This window comes from Schistocerca nitens, chromosome 4 (genome assembly GCF_023898315.1).
Source record: "Schistocerca nitens isolate TAMUIC-IGC-003100 chromosome 4, iqSchNite1.1, whole genome shotgun sequence".
Lineage (NCBI taxonomy): Eukaryota > Metazoa > Arthropoda > Insecta > Orthoptera > Acrididae > Schistocerca > Schistocerca nitens.
The window spans coordinates 645,242,449-645,256,553 of NC_064617.1; the positions used below are offsets into that span (position 1 = coordinate 645,242,449).

The 14,105-nt window shown below is 38.3% G+C and overlaps 1 protein-coding gene across 1 annotated transcript in view; it reads right to left on the bottom strand.

The window, feature by feature from the left end:
* Window positions 1–14,105, bottom strand: part of LOC126251772 (phosphatidylinositide phosphatase SAC2) — a 385,804-nt gene that overhangs the window by 43,653 nt on the left and 328,046 nt on the right. The gene's annotated exons all lie outside the window — the stretch shown is intronic.

Below are 14,105 nucleotides of genomic sequence, written 5' to 3' on the forward strand. Positions count from 1 at the left end.
CTGCATCATCTGTGACTGTGTACACAGCTATTCTCGATGTGGGACTACCCAGCGAACACTATACCGTTTGACAGGTGCCCTGACATCATTGCTGGTGTGGTTGTCCATGCAGAACATGATCATACAGACACCTGTTGACAGTTTGTATTATTGTATCATAATTAGACGCAGGATGGGGAAACAGTGGTTTGTTACTTTAATTTTGGACACCAGTGTATGTAGTCATAAAATGTCACACACATTTGTACAACAATCTTCGTACACTATGAATTCTCACTGAAGTTGTATGGACTATCTGTTTAGATTTAAGCTATCTGATGATGCCCTAAGAGGCCAAAAGCCAGTTCATAACAAACTAATAAATAAATATTGTTGTGGAACATTAATATTGTGTATTCAAGTTGTTAATATATCTGTGTTCCAGCAAGAACCAATGGAATATTCCATAAATAGTGAGACTGTTCACTGGTCAAAATTAATGGTTCCAATCTGTTTCAACATGGTCTAGATAGGCAGCACCATTTCAACCAAATGAGAAGTCGGTTCAAGTTGTGAAGGGATAGTCTTAGGTAAGACAGTTGTCGGAAGAGAGCTGTTGAGTGTGGTAAATCATAATTGGAAGAGACTACTGATGATATATATTGTTTCACTTATTCTTCCAAGATAAATTTTTGAGGATCTGCTTTTTAGTTTCAATGTTGACAAAGTTAGGATTCACCTAACAATTCATGTGGTGCGGGGAGATTTTTAGTAGTGAGTATATATTTAATGGCCTTGTGTAATTATTTACTGGTACAGAAGTATGTTTATGGGCTATGTGGAACAAGAGTTAAGGTGCGCGATTTGTATAGTTGAGGGATGAGAAGATGCTGGAATCTGTATTCTTTCATGCTGTATTGCTAGTGGTTTTGGGACACACTAACAGCTAACTGACTTGTATCCACTTTTATTACTGTGCGGCACACACTAAGAATTGCGTTGTTGCTGTTTTGTGGTTGCATGTAGATGGATTTTTGGCCCTTTTACTATAAAATGATTCAAGTGCATTATATTCAAGGTGACAGAGCCTAGCAATTGATAGCAGAAAGTTATGTCATTCCTACAGTACAAATTTGCCCGTGAGTTGGGAAAAACTTGCCCTGACATTGTTAAAGAGAGACCATGACTTTTAAGGAACCACTATTGAAGGTATTTGCACAGAAAAGCTATTATCTCAGAATAAAAATTTAGAGTGGCCATTTCAACTAGGGATGTTCAGTGGGCTACGTATCGGCAGCATTTGAGAAGGTTTTAATTTTGTTCAGCTTCTTTAATTGTCTGAACAAAACTGGTGGTGGCACCTAGGTCTTCTTGTTTCTTATTTTTGTTGATGATTATAATGTCTGTCACGTGAGACTTAGAATTTTGTTGGTGCTCATACATTTGCAATGATCTGGCTGTCCAGAAAAAAAAGTAAATAAAATAAAGATACGATACTCACAGCTGGGTCCCCAACTTACAGTTGAAATAAATTGCCCTCCAGTGACATTTTACTAAACTAAGACTAAAGATAACAGAAAATTAATCGTTTGAAAGGTTCTTTTTTAAGTGAAATGAAGGATTGTACTCTCTAAGAAAGGAAAAGCACCATAAAGGAGTTATGCATACTGATAAAAAATTGATATTTATACAATTACTGACAGAAAATGCAAAACTGTAAACTTTGGCCACCAATAGATGAATGAGTGATGCTGCAGTACAATTTCACTGCACAGCTGGTAAGGACAGTAAACAGAGGATATATTGACACCAGGGGATAAAGTCTTTGTGAATTTCATTCAGTGTACTTAGTTGGACAGTAACTATGCCTTGCAGACAAGTGTGTCAAGAATACATGCAGATGTCTTCATATGAGAAGGGACGTACAAATGGAAAATTGCTCTACATTGGTATAGGAGGGATGCCACTATTTGACGATGTTCGCAGGAATGGGTAAAGCATTGCTGAACATAATATCAAGAATGAAGCGGTTGACCTAGAGAGAGAACAGAATGTGAGCACCAAGCAATCATCATAGTAGCACTCAGAGCCCCAAATTCATCATCATCATCATCAATCTAACGTGCAACCGGTGCTTCAGTGACCACAAGGACCATTGAAGGGTGGCTCACAGAAAGGAGGCTGAGCTCATGGCACCCCTTGCACCAACTGCCACTGACCTCTGAACACCAACAAGCCCATCTGAAGATGTGCCGGGCACTTTCTGCCTGGAGACTCATCGACAGGAGAACAACTGTCTTCACTGATGAGTCCCGCTTTGAATTGAGACCTGACAACCAGCAAAGACGTGTTTGGTGACACCTGCCGTACAGCCCGACAACCAGACATGATGGTCTGAGCTACCATTTCACTTCATAGCAAGACCCCTCTGGTTGTCATCTCCAAGACCCTTATAGCACAGAGGGATGATGACAATATTCAGTGCCCCATTTTATTGCCCTTTTTAGCAAGATAATGCCTATCCTCACATGGTGACAGTCTCTACTGCTTGTCTTTGTCCTTGATAAACCCTACCTTCGCCAGCTAGGTCACTGGATCTCTCTGCAATTAAGAACATTTGGAACATTATGGGCAGGGGCCCCCCAACCAGTTCAGGATTCTAATGGTCTAACATGTGAATTGGACAGAATTTGGCATAATATCCCCCAGTAAGATATCCAACAACTCTATCAAGTGCCAACTTGGATACCTGCTTGTATAAGGGCCAGAGGTGGACCAATGCACATGTTCAATTTGTGAAGCTCTTTCTCTTGAATAAATCATCCAATTTTTTTGAAATTGTAATCTGTACATGTACATCACATCTACTGATTTCCATCCCATTCAGATAATTTCTTCATGGTGTATCATTTGTTTTATTTTTTTAGTCATTGCAGTAAATTTAACACAAAGAATTTTAGTTACGTTATGACTATCCAGTTTAAAAAGAGAAATAAAAACAATTTTTAAAGAGCATTACTTCAGAATCAAAGATACATTTATCCTGATTAGATTATAAATATTACAAAATTAATTGGATTTTGCAAAAAGACAAAAAGCAAAGGAAATCAGATTTATTATCATAAAAGAAAACTAAATGGAAGCAAGTGTTAGCAGCAAAATGTTTCACTGAATTGGCATTTAATTTAATCTCTGTGATGCTCTAATAAATTTTACACAACAGAAGATCATAATCTTTGCCCCAGAAATTTCATTAATAAAAAGGTTACAAAAGTATTTTTTTGCTACTGATGTTCACCCGATATCAATGAGAGAAGGGTTTTACTTTTAAAATCCATTCTTATGTTAATTTTTAATGGGCTCAGTCTTAATAGATTTTTCATAATATACTGGTACTAGTCTGTGAAATATAGTTTGTGTTGTGCCATGAGTTTTAGAAGCATTTACGTTAGCTACGAAAGTTAAAGAAACTTAATTACATCTGTGAAAGTATTTTAAAACAGCCAATTTCTGTTAATAGCATTTACTTCTGAATACTATTATCACTCTTACTAAATTAACAATATTATGAAAAGAATTGATTGCTACTCACCATTCAGATAACACGTTTAGTTGCAGATAGGCACAACAAAAATGCAGATAAACATTAAGCTTTTGGGTTTTCTGAAGGAGGTTTTTGCTAAAAGCTCAATGTGTAACAATCTTTTCACAGTGCTTGTTTGCTACTCAACACGTCGTTGTTATGGTTAGTAACACTCTATCCTTTTAATGATATTGCTGATATTCCAACCTTGACTTTCCATTAAGAACTAACGAATCTTTGTGAGAGTACATCTCAGATGTGTTAAAACTAAAATTGCTTATACACATACTAAATATTTTGTGCTGAGAAATCCGTATTTGGGTTCAATAGCAAACAAGGACTAGTAAAACTAAAGGGTACTGCTAACAGGCACACTAAGTGTCAGCCATACAGTGGCAGTCAAACTTATCATGCTTATTTACACAGTGTTATCAAGTTAAACTGTTAATCATACTTGCTCATAAAGTGGTTCAGTGCAGCCTCCTACTTTTCTTTCATTATATTAAAGTTAATGGTAAAACATGTAATTATAAAGCTGTACTACATTGCAGGCACCCTTCTCAGTATTTTTGTAACAGACTTGTAGTCTAGGTTTTTTCAATGAATTTATTGCATTTTGCAAAACAAACTATTTGTCAATGAGATTCCTCCACTAATAAGTAATCTTGCACAAAGTGTAAATTCAATGCAGAAAAAGTTAAGAAGCATATATTTACAATATTATGAAAAGGATAGAGTGCTACTCATCATAAAGATGACATATAGAATTACAGGCAGGTGCAACAAAAAATATTTGGTACCGAAACATGTAGGATGAAATAAATAAGAATCAGCATTCTGCAGCAAACAGCCATAGTTAATGGCTCCAGAGCCACGAAAGTGAGCAATGTGTACAACAAAATCAAGAAAGTAATATAACCAGAAGAAGTTTTACAGAAAAGGGAATACTTTCAAAGAGGAAATGTGGGGACCGCCAACACACTTCAAGTGCAGACACAACACAAAATTGGACCTCCAAAATACAAGTTTTAAATTCTGGGCATGCTGGTTGGAATGCAATGTGTCTGATAGCTTCTGCACTGGCCATACCAAGAGCCTGATATAAAGAATGTAAATTGATACAAAGAATATACATAAAATAACAATATGATGGCATTTGAGACACAATAGACACACTGTTGCAATCATTATTAAACACAACACCCAAATGGAGATATCTTGATCAAAAGGATTTAAACAGAGTTCAAAATATAACATGGTAAGCAAACAATCTGAAATTTGAATTTATTTCACAAACTGTTGTGAGTACACAGAAATATCACTAGGCATCTCCCCATGCATCCTTCTTGAATCAGTATAGCAACTGGCTGTCAACTGAGTGGCTTGGTTAGTTGTTGTCCTGTTTCCCTGAGATCGTGATGGCGGGCCTGAAAGAGCAGTGTGTCACTATACAGTTTTGTTGTCAACATGCAAAAACTGCACAGAGCTGCAAAAAATGTTGAAGCAAGCTTTTGGAGTTAATCTTTTAGATCAGACACAGACTTACAACTCGTATAAGTATTTCAAAAATCAGCAAACACTGACTGATCATGACGACTGTGAGGATCGGTCATCAACTGGCAGCACACCAGAAAATGTTCAGAAAGTGAGGAACCAGATTCTGCTAGATTGTAGGCAGGCTATTAAAAATCTCTGCAATGTTTTGGGGGTTAAGTAATGGAACATGTAAACATACTGTCAGAAGAATTTAACGAGAGGAGGATTCGAAGGTCTTAGTGCTACAACTACTTCAAGACTGTCAGAGGTTGCATTGTGTGGAAGACTGCAGGGAACTTCAGCTTTCTTTCAAAGGTTGTCATTGGTGATGACAGTTGGATTTATAGCTATCACTCCACAACCAAGCAGCAATTATTGCAGCGGAAGGGCCACTCTTCATTTCAGCCAAAAAAATATGAACTAGTCAAGAGCAACATCAAGTCCTAGTTGATTTGTAATTTTTTTAAATCTACATCTACATCCATACTCCGCAAGCCACCTGACGGTGTGTGGCGGAGGGTACCTCGAGTACCTCTATCAGTTCTCCCTTCTATTCCAGTCTCGTATTGTTCGTGGAAAGAAGGATTGTTGGTATGCCTCTGTGTGGGCTCTAATTTCTCTGATTTTATCCTCATAGTCTCTTTGTGAGATATACATAGGAGGGAGCAATATACTGCCTGACTCCTCTGTGAAGGTTTGTTCTCGAAACATCAACAAAAGCCCGTACCGAGCTACTGATCGTCTCTCCTGCAGAGTCTTCCACTGGAGTTTATCTATCATCTATCATCTCCGTAACGTTTTTGCGATTACTAAATGATCCTGTAATGAAGCGCGCTGCTCTCTGTTGGATCTCCTTTATCTCTTCTATCAGCCCTATCTGGTACGGATCCCACACTGCTGAGCAGTATTCAAGCAGAGGGCGAACAAGCGTACTTTAACCTACTTCCTTTGTTTTCGGATTGCATTTCCTTAGGATTCTTCCAATGAATCTCAGTCTGGCATCTGATTTACCGATGATCAACTTTATATGATCATTCCATTTTAAATCACTACTAATGCGTACTCCCAGATAATTTATGGAATTAACTGCTTCCAGTTGCTGACCTGCTATATTGTAGCTAAATGATATGGGATCTTTCTTTATATGTATTCACAGCACATTACACTTGTCTACATTGAGATTCAATTGCCATTCCCTGCACCATGCGTCAATTTGCTGCAGATCCTCCTGCATTTCAGTACAATTTTCCATTGTTACAACCTCTCGATATACCACAGCATCATCCGCAAAAAGCCTCAGTGAACTTCCGATGTCATCCACAAGGTCATTTATGTATATTGTGAATAGCAACGGTCCTATGACACTCCCCTGCGGCACACCTGAAATCACTAATTGGTAGGATTTCTCATGAAGAGTTCATCCCTACTCGTCAGATGGTAAATGAAGATCCGAGTACTCAACTATGAAAATACAGAACTGCATGACCTACATTATTCAGAAACTTTGACTTAAAACAAGATAACAGCTATTCCCCACCAAACATTGCTCTTTATTAGCTTTCATTATTTTTGCTACATTATTATTAGGTGGTTGATTGCATACAACTGTTTGGAATTGACTGAGCCATGGTGCCTTCTATCACTTACTGTGAGCTGGTGTGCGCTGGGGACTGGTGCAATGGACACATGGGTTGCAGTCATCTTAATACTTCTGTCTCTCACCAAAGTGTTCCTGACAAAGAGTGCAGATTCGTAGATATACAAATTCACAGCTGTTAGTATCCTAAGCCTGGTAAAAAGAGGGCAACAGTGCTCTACAGGACCAGCCTTGCACATTATATGGATATTTTTTTTTTAATTTTAAAATGTTACTGATATGAGAAGACTGTTCCCATATGAGTAAGCCATACAAGAGATCTGACTGATTAAGTGCAAAATATGACACTTCGAGATAATTACTAGTGACCATACCTCTCAGTTTCTAAGGGGGGGGGGGGGGGGGGGTCACACAATCATGAGACATTTTTAACAGACTTGGTTAATGATATGCCCTTCCCAATTGACTTTGGTGTCTATATGTAGTCCTAAGAGTATGACACATTTATTATATATCCTTAAGAAGCCCTGATACAAGCTTTTGGGTTATGTCTTCTACTGTTCTAGTAGAAATAAATTACTGCTAACGTAGACCTATGTACACCATAATAATCAAATTTTGTTGGTAACTTGTTAAAAGGAATGCAGTTGAATACTTTACTTAAATCAAATTATAGAAATTACACCATCTTATTTTTGAAAGCTGTTAAGTCTGATCAACAATTTGCAGAACAGCTGCAGTGGTATTTTTGCCTGGCAGAAATCCGTACTGATGGTGTTGTCATAACATTAATAGTTAAAAAACTGCATTAGTTAGATATGAAGAGCGTCATTTTAAGGCAAGTATTATCATTCTTTAAAGGGTTAATGTACCATCTACCTTCTTCTTTATTAGCATGTCCAAGAAAGGGAGAGAATCATTCTCCTATATTTCTCTAAACCACTCACAATATAGGAAGCACACAGAGATGTAACTGGATGCAACAAGTTACGACCATCTGGTGCAATGACAGGCACTTCTGATAATGCTGGTACACAGTATTCACATCGTCTGCGATAAAGGAAGCCTCCCTACCAAACTACAACAACTGACAGAAGTGTTCTGCATAAATGGGTACAGTGAAGCACTGATTAGTAGGGCATTCAAAAAAGTAAAAGATGCAGCAAACCAGGAAGAGGAAGATAACGACTTGCTTTCCTTTCATACTTGGGACTGCTCTTAAGCAAAACTGTGAAGCTAAATAAAAACCACCTTCTGACCATTGCCAAAGATGAAAGAGAGAGATGACTTTGTGAAAGATCCAGTTAAACTGAACATACCTGAGATTTACAGCATTGAATGTGAATGTGGCCAACAATATAGTGGGCAAATGCAGTGCAGTATTTAGAAATACTGCAAGGAGAACATCAGACATATGTAACTGGAACGTACAGAGAATTCAGTGATTGCAGAGTGTAGCACCAAGGATGATGCTTTCAGAACACCACAGGCTATTCTGAGCAACTGACTATTGAGACAACATAATGAAAGAACCCACTGAAATACAGATTCATGAGGATCTGGTCAACAGGGGCAAAGGATACTGACTGAGTACAGTACAGAATCCCACATTGGCAGAAACAGAATGAGAGAGTGTGCAGAACTATCTATCTTCCAAGATACAGCTCGAATGCCCAGACAAAGATGCCCAATATGCTCTCACTATGCCCACCACAGCAACCTCATCTCCCTCTCCACCAACCAGCTGGACAGTATCAAGCTGTCCATGGAGAGCGAGGCATACCACTAGTTGAACATTACAGCTTGTGGAATATCTTGACACTTTGCCAGAAGGTTATGAGAATGACACTTTTCAAAACAGCATGTATTTGAACACTGCCACTTGGCTGAAAAAACCAAGAGCTTTTCATCAAAAGTATACACTGGGAGACTCTACTTTCACACATTATACCCTAATAGTGGAATGCTTCCCAAGCCCTGTTGCTAACACCTCAAGCTCTTCAAAAAAAAAAAAAAAAAAAAAAAAAAAAAAAAAAAAAAAGGCCAATACATTCACCAATTCTTTATAATTTAAAGTCATATCCCTCATTCATTATTCAGGACAGTTAAAAACAGTATGTAAATCATTGAAAAGGATATAACAAAATTTCTCTTTAAAATATTAAAAACATAATTTATCAATGAAACTATACAGTTTTTGAAAATATATCCAAATATCCAATTACATTATAAAAACGTAACTTGTCTGGGTCTGGCGAACCTCTCTACGATAGTCTAAAACTGGAGTGTGCTCGCTGCAAACATGGAAGAAATTAAAAATTGAAAAATTGTAGCCAAATAATGAGCAATGACACTACAGTGGCTGTAACACTGTATACAGCTGCTGCATAAATCATCACACTTAAAATTTTACCTTGATGGACACCATTCTCTTGTTCAAAGTTATCAAACAAACAGCCAATCCAACTGCTAAAAGAATCTGTTGCGAGAAAGAATCATAAAAAAGCAAACAGTAAGAATTTCCAAATCTGAAGGCTTCTGAGGATATTTGGCCTCCAGGTAGTATCATAGTCCCCCTCAAAGAAGAAAACATCTGTTGGCTGATTCCTACATGAAAAATTCTGCTGTGTAGCTGTCTCTAATAAGGTCAGGGTCACTGATAGACTGATGTACCCTCAGCTCATACTGAATGTGACTAAGGAGTAGTCAGGATGCTAAGTTACAGAAAAGGTTGTTGCTGACCATCTGTTCCAAGTTTTTCTTCTGCAGCTAGTGATGGCAACAATATAACAGTCCAGTTACACACAGTGCCTTGCAGGTTTAAGGAGATGGATTAAAACAGCTTTTTTATAAGAGACAGGAAATAGTCTTGTCTCCCACATTAGACTGTAAATTTACAGGAAACTTTCTGCAGTGCTGACAGGAGTACACTTGTAGAAAGTCTGAAGGTAGCAGGCATAAAATACAGGGAGTGAAAGTTTTTATAATCTGTAAAGAAACAGACTGCAGTTTAAAGAATTGAAGGATATGGTAGACACACAGTGGTTGAGATGGAAATGAGACAGAGTTGCAGCCTTTCTCCAGTATTATTCAGTCTAGACATAGAGCAAGCAGTAAAGAAAACCATTGAGAAATTTAGAGAGCATTAAACTAGAGGGAGGAGAAACAGAAGCTTTAGGTTTGCTGATGATATTTTAATTCTGTCAGGGGTGGCAAAAGACTAAGAAGAGCATCAGAAGACATGGATAGTGTACTAAGCAGAGATTATAAGATGAATACTGACAAAAGTAAAACAAGGGTGATAGAATGTAATTGATTTATATAAAGCAATGCTGAGGGAATAAGATTAGGAAATGAAACACTAAAAGTAGTAGACTAATTTGCTATTTGGGTAGCAAAACAACTGGTATTTTTCTGGAGTGTAGTCTTCTGTAGAAGTGAAACATGGATGATTGCCAGTTCAGGCAAGACGAGAATAGAAGCTGTTGAACTGGAGTGATATGGAAGAATGCTGAAGATTAGATGGGTTAATCAATGGGAAAAAAGAAATTTAGGGGACAACTTGACTAGAGGATAAATTGGTTGATAGTAAACATCCTGAGGCACCAATAAATCATCTGTCAGGAAATGGTGGGAATAATGTATGTGTGTGTGTGTGGGGGGGGGGGGGGGGGGGTAAAGACTTTAGAGGGAGACCAAGGCATGAATGGATATAGGCTGTATTTGTAATAGTTATTCAGATATGAAGAGGCTTCCAAGTGATAGTGTGTGGGAAGGAGCAACACATACCAGTCTTTGGATTGAAAAACACAACACCACAAAAAGGTCTGCTTTTACCTGGATCCCATGTGACTATTATACGTAGGTGATTTGGGAATTACAGTAAAGGTGGATCAGGTAAGAAATTATATGCCCATTGCACTATGAGAATTTACTATTAAACATGCAGCCCAGGAACACCACCAACTATTTCATGCCTAAGATGCTATCCCTCAGTTATAAATTAAGTTGATTAAATATGCTTAGTGAATGAATGAAATCTAAACACACTGATATATTTGCCTGGAATTTAAAGTTAATATGTGCACATGAGTGGGTGCATGGTGCACTTTGTACATGTGTAAGGAGAGCCTGACTTTGTGTTACCAAGGTAGACACGTATGAGCAAAATCACAGTTTAATTTTAGTTTAATTACTCAATGATAAAATGAACTTACATTACATGAGCTATATCACTGTTTAATTAAACAAAAATAAAATAAACCTTTCATTACATCACTCTGTTGCTGCATACAGGTGTTACCCCACAGAAATGACCCACTAGAAGTATTAAAGAGTGCAGCTGCATCAGATCCCAGCCAACTGCTTGTTTGGTTACTAATTATCTTGTAGATAACTGCCTCATTGTGGGAAAGTGCTGCTAGCTCAGAATCTGGGTAATTTCCTTGCATAGATTGTAAATTCTCTCTCACCTAACTTGCAGTTTATTTTATATTACTGCTGCTCATTTAAATGTGTGACAACACAGCTCATTAATCTGAGACTGCAGTCGTGTGTGTGTGTGTGTGTGTGTGTGTGTGTGTGTGTGTGTGTGTTAAATATAACACAGTCTTCAATCAATAAAGAGAACTGCACTGGCAACCTTTCCATCAGTGTTGTTCTACTAATAGCCCACAGTAGAGAGAGTGATATACATGGCTCTTCTTTGTTTGACTCCATTCTTCTGATCACTCTGTCAAACAGGGCTTCCCCTACCCTGTACCTAATTTCCCCAAGTCAAGAAGGACCATATAAGGATGTGTAGACATAGAAGATATTTTTCCTCCAGCCGGTATTGTGGGCTGTCTCATATTGACAGGCATGACGACAAGTTGTGCTTTGTTTCTTTAAGTTCTCCTCGAGTAATCAGCATTACATGAGGTTTCAGGGTTTCAGGACGTCAACATCTTGCCACTACATTTCAGCTGACCATCATTCAGTCATCTTCAGGTGACTTTTACACTGGAGGTTGCTGGTGCACATCACTGACCAGAAACTGGTGAGGTGGCACATGCACACAGGTTTTTGCTACATGATCACACTGTAACATTTAGCCCCATCTGTTGAATATTGCTCCACCTGACAAGCACAGGAGCAAGTACAGAGGTGGGTCTGTGTGCACACCCTCTGTAGAATTGCAGGAACATGGAATTAAAATTTGATGGTCAAAATAATGAAATTAATTGGTGCTGCATGTGTTATATGACGCCGGCCGAAGTGGCCGCGCAGTTCTGGCGCTGCAGTCTGGAACCACGAGACCGCTACGGTCGCAGGTTCGAATCCTGCCTCGGGCATGGATGTGTGTGATGTCCTTAGGTTAGTTAGGTTCAACTAGTTCTAAGTTCTAGGGGACTAATGACCTCAGCAGTTGAGTCCCATAGTGCTCAGAGCCATTTGAACCATTTGTTATATGACGAATTATGATTAATATCAGGACACTGACTTATGTCTTAAGTAAACAAACTGCTTAATTGCTGAGACCTTTTGTGGGTAAATGTTCTCATCATATTAATAATTCTGCTGACTTTAGTAATAGACTAAGGTCAACAAGCCTCAATGAATCTGACTTATTAGTAAGATGTTTCACTCTTCACAAGGATTCCTTTAATACATTCATTGTCATTCATTGGCAGCAAGTCTAAACCATATAACAGCTCTAGTTCCCTCAACTTACTTTTTGTTCAATAGTGAATATTTTGAACAAATTGGCAGCATTATCATGGGTAGTTCTCTCTTCCTTCTTATAGAAGACTTTGAGCAGAGTGCATTCAGATAAGCAGAACATATAACAAAAGTTTTGCAGTGATATGTAGATGATACTTTTGTAATTTGGCACCATGAGAAGGAAGAGCTGTTACAATTTTTACATAATCTAAACTGTATATATGAGAATATCCAGTGTATGATGAAAGCTGAGAACTGTGGCTGTCTTCTGTTTGTAGAGGTCTTAGTTAGTCAAAAAGTTGATGGGTCATTATGGCAGTCTGTTTACGTAAGTCCACACACACGGATCTGTATTTGCAGGCATCTAGCTGTCTCAGCATACCTCATATGCTGGTACACAAGTCACATATTGTGTCCAATAGAGACGGCTTTGGAAAGGAGCTCTTTCATTGCCATGTTTTTGGAGGAGGTAGCATGTAAAAAAAAAAAAAAAAAAAAAAAAAAAAAAAAAAAAAAAAAAGACCAGCTAAAAGAGGTTCTAACATGCATACCTTACATGCTATGTGCACTATTTCATCTTTGCAATTGTGAAACACATATCTTCTATTGAAAAAGTGAACATAGCTCCTTTTGATCCCATATCTACTGGACATTTCTGCCTTTGTTTGGGTCCATATTACCTCCTCCAAAAACAGAGAAATCAAACAGCTTGCAATAGAACAGATGTGTATCACAGTATTGAAGATGAACAAGTGTTCATAGCTCTTAAGGTATGCATTTCAGAGCCCATGTTCACTAGACTTTTTTTATGGTTTTGGTATACAGGGTGTCCCATTTATCTTGACCACCCTAAATAACTGTTTGTCCAGGTGCAAATTACAAAATAATTACAAAATGTTTCAAGCAAATGTTCTTTAGCTTTCGGGGGGAGGGGGCAGGGGGGCGGGGACAACATTGACTTTTGAGTCCAGCAGCACAAACTTGTCCACTTGCTGAAGTTGTCAGAAAACAAATGGAAACCAAGTGAAAACATAATACAAAATTGACTTTTACTCTCCTGTACCACTGCTCAGGAGTAGAACATTTAAAGGTTCTCAAAGTGGTGACCCTGGACACCGATACACTGGTGCATTCATTGAATGAAAGAATTATTTACTGTTTCCAGTGTTGCCTGCTGAACAGATTTACAAGCAAGCATAATACATTCCTGCGTGTCCTTTGAAGTTGTGGAACATCGCAATAGACAATGTCTTTAATGCATCCCCAAAGAAAAAAGTCCAGAGGATTTAAATCAGGAGTCCTAGCAGGCGAAGTAACTGTTCCTCCTCGACCAATCCATCTGGCAGGATACGTTCAGTTCAGAACACGATGTGCATGCAAGGCATTACGTGCTGGACATCCATCGTATTGATACCACATAAGCATTCTGGTTCTTAGTGGCACTTCATCCAGAAGAGGAGGAAAAATTTGTCTGAGGAAGTTGGCATACACTGTGCCGTTTAGTCTACCATTGACGAAATAAGGTCCAATAATTGTAGTACCAAGCCTCCCACACCATATGTTAACTCTCCATTGACGCTGATGTTCCACCTGTCTAAGCCATTGTGGGTTGTCGCTGGACCAATAATGCATGTTCCTTGTATTTACCTGTCCTTTGTTTGAGAAGGAACATTCATCGGCAAATAGAATATTGGGGAAGAAGTTCAG